At 39.8% G+C, this 3,873-nt stretch overlaps 1 non-coding gene across 1 annotated transcript; it reads left to right on the top strand.

Moving 5' to 3' along the window:
- Nucleotides 1-2,288: 2,288 nt before the first annotated feature.
- LOC127229445 (U6 spliceosomal RNA) lies at nucleotides 2,289-2,393 on the top strand. The gene has a single exon (XR_007835135.1). It is a non-coding gene; the product is annotated as a U6 spliceosomal RNA (small nuclear RNA).
- The last annotated feature ends 1,480 nt before the right edge of the window (nucleotides 2,394-3,873 follow it).

Genomic DNA, 3,873 nt, shown 5'->3' with positions numbered 1-3,873 from the left:
AAGTGTTGGGATGACAGGTGCACGTCACTGTGGCCAGTTTTATGATGAACTTGTTGAGAGAGCAGCATGAGTCATGAGAACTTGTAATAATGAAGTGTGACTACAAGGGACAAGCGAGTCAGGACATAAACTGTAGAATCGAACAGACTCTCCCAGATGGAGCAGCAGCAGTTAGCACAGAATTACATTGCTCTCCAGCAGATTGCTTTATGAATAAGATTTATCGAATCATAATAGTTCCATAGTATTTTAGAACAATATCTGAGGACAAAGCTTGTGAGGCTTAATTAGAGATTTGGATTTAAATGTTATAAACCTTAGCAGTAAAAGATAATGAGACTAATCCAAATCGGGAAGTAGAGAGGGTCAGAGAGTGAAGATAAATATGTAAGTATATGTCTTAATTTTCCACACTGGAAGGCAAAGGTACTTTCTAAACCAGATAATGTAAGAATACAGAACTATGGGACTTGGGACAGCTGCTCTTTGTAACCCTTACCTTTTGACCTTTCCCCAGAGGCCTCCAAAAATGAGATTGGATAAGACCAATAAGTTACAAGCACACAATTGGAAAGGAGGCAGAGAAAAGACTACCATTTGTAGATAACACATTCCCATAATTGGAGTACCACAGACACTCTTCTGAGAAACGGTTGCAGATCGTGAATGAGCCCCATACGTGAGCAGAACTTGTCAGGAACTGATAGTCTTAATAAATTATAAGGAATGATAACATTTGCAGAAACAGCAGAAGGTAAATTACCAAGAAGAAACTTACACTGAAAATGCAGAAAACTTTCCAGAGGAAAACTTAACATCCATCATCCCTGATGGAACCAAAGTGAGAGGTAAGTGGAAAGACTCCGGAGAATGAAGGTGTCTGTGTGGCCCAAGCTATCTTTCTTACAAAAGGTTTTGGTTTGTGCGTGCGTGTCCCCCCACAAGACATGGGCTTGGACATATTGTCCAGAGCTAGTGGCATTGTGGAACCTTCATGAGGTGTGGCCCAGCTGGCAGGAGTGCTGGGGGACACATCTTGAAGAGTCTATCTGCCCAAGGCAGGGGCCAGAAGAAAAGCTACTTGGTCAGCTGCCACAATGTGACCAAGAGTCTCACTGCTAGATATCAACAACACAGACTGAATCTCTCCTGCCAGCAGATCTTCCTTGTAAGGAATTGCTGAAACCTCTGGAAACTAGGAGCCCATTTACATCTCTCCTCTGCTACCCTGTTCCTTTCAATGTCCCAGTAGCCAGAAGAGAATATGACACGTAACAATGTAGCACGTTCCAAATATAAACACTAGCTAGCAGGATAAAGAAGCACAATCATTCCTATTGGAAATTAAGATGCAGTATGCAATCTCAACAGTAGCAGGATGGGGTAGCTGTTATGAGCACAGACAAAGGAAAGGGGTTTGATGGAGGCCCAATAATTCACATTGGAGCCAATGGGCAGCTCACAGAGAGGGCTCCAGTGTGATGCTTCTCTTTGTGTATGTTCTGTAACGATAAGGTGATTCGTTAGTGTAGCCATCCACTTACATTTTCATCTTCCTCATGAATATACTGGGAACCGTCCCTTCTAGCTCTTTTGAGATGTACAATGAATGCATTGGGGAGATGTTTAAACAAACACTCTGGAGACAATCAAGTAGACAACTGAGTGAGATGAAGGAAGCTCTCTGTCTCTTACTGTGTCTCATATAAACTCCAAAACATAAAGAAGGAAGTGCATGTGTGATCTTTTTATTAAGTCAGAAAAATACTGGCAGAAAACAGTGCTGTCCTTTGGAGTCCTGGAACCCAGGAGCCTTTGCTAACTGTGACTCAGAATCCAGATGCCAAACAGAAGAGGTGGATGTTTCCAAGCTGTAAAATCATTGCTGTTTTTCAAGGCAGGTGCCATAAAAATCACAAGACGGACAACACTCTGGGAGAAACATTTCTAGCTCATTTCACAGAAAATAGGCTAATTTTCCAAGTGCACAGGCCATTTCTAGTCAAAATGGCCAGTCATTTGCAGAAAAGTGGGCAAAGACAGTAACATAAAAGTTCCCAAGACATAACCAGCTTTTAAGCATGAAAAGTTGCTGGGCCTTACTTGTAAAAGAAGAAAAAAAATGCAAATTGCTCTGTGGTGTCGGTTTTAATCTGGTAGTTTAGCCAAACCTATAAATCCACAGTAAATCCATAACAAGACAGAGCCAATTCATTGCCAGAGAAGACTATTAATTTCATGTCTCCTAAGGAAAGCAGTTTGCCAATATTTACCAAAATTAAAAGCATGTTTACCTCAGCAGTTCATCTACTAAAATCAGAATGATACAGAAAAGATTAGCATAGCCACTGTGCATGGAAGCCATGCAAATTGGTACATTGTCCAGCATTTGGAAAAATGCATTTGCCTGCTGACCTAGTTGTTTATTTTTAGGATTCTATGATACATGCATCTCATACTTGCACATGCATTAGCAGATTTTTATTATGACTTTTCTACTATAGAAAAAGATTACATCCAACATTGTTCTTAGCTTCAATAAATTATCACACAGCCACTCAGTGGAATATTATACAGCTATAGTAAAAGAAAGAAAGGGAAAAGAAAGAAGAGGCCTTTTGTATACTAATGTGGAACAACCTAGAAATAATTAATATATATGAATCTATTATGGCAGTCTGGTATAAAGGGAAGAGATATCTTCAGTTTAGTTTTGCTCTATCTGCACGAAGAAGAACCTCTCTACGAGACAAAAATGCTCACAAATGATTACCTGTACACAAAAGCCTGATTAACAAATAAAGAACTAATAAAATTGACTACCAGTATTCCTCTAAAATGAAAGAAATTATATCTGGGCATATACTCAAAAGAATAGAAAGCAAGAACTCAAATGAATTTGTCTACCCTGATGTTCATAGCATTATGAACAATAACCCAAAGATGAACAATGCTCACCAGATAAATATGACTAAATATTTGAATATATAACACACAATAACACAAATATAATGTGTTAGTCACATACATACATACATACACATATACATCATTTAGCCCTAAAAAGTAAGGAACTTCTGGTACATATGAACATCTTGAATACATTTTTAAAAGCATTACGCTAAGTGAAACAAGCAACACACAAAAGGCAAATTCTACAGGATTCCATTTGTATAATGTGTTAGACTGCTTTATCCAGAAGTACAGAAGTGATATAATGAATACATACAAAGGGGTTTGTTTACTCAGTTGGTTTACACATTGGCTGTGTAATCCACCATTACCTACCTGGCCGCTCCCTGTAAAAGCTGACAGAAAACTCAGTAGCTCTTTGGTCCTCAAGGCTGTACAACTCAGCAGTCCCAATCTGGCACAAAAGATCTGAAGAGTCTTGGAGAGCTGTTGGTCTTTAATCAGTGTTTGAAGACCAGAGAAGCTGGATTCTGATGGCTTAAAGGACAACAGCATTGACAGAAGATGTGTTGTTACCATCCAGAAGTGAAGGCAGACCGGCAAGTCATCCCTATTTGTCCTCAGATCCCCTATCACTAAGCCACACCCAGAAGATGCATCAAGCAGTAACTCCACAAATCCAGGTGGAAGTGTGTATCTTAGTTGTTTCCAGACCCAATCAAGCAAATACCCAAGGCTATCCATTACATCCAAGGAATCTAGAATAATCAAATCCATAGAGATGGGAAATAAGATGGAAAGAACTGGAGGCTGATAAGGAGGTGGATGCTCTAAGAGCCTCTGTCTGAGAAGACAGGGTGATTCCTCAGGTGGGGTAGGGTGCTGGCTGTACAGCTGTGGATGGTGTGCTTAAAATGATTCAAACGAACTATGGCCTTGGCAGTTATTTTCCCATCACCA

The sequence above is a fragment of the Phodopus roborovskii genome, unplaced genomic scaffold (assembly GCF_943737965.1).
Source record: "Phodopus roborovskii unplaced genomic scaffold, PHOROB, whole genome shotgun sequence".
Taxonomy (NCBI): domain Eukaryota; kingdom Metazoa; phylum Chordata; class Mammalia; order Rodentia; family Cricetidae; genus Phodopus; species Phodopus roborovskii.
This window is presented reverse-complemented; position numbering and strand designations above follow the sequence as displayed.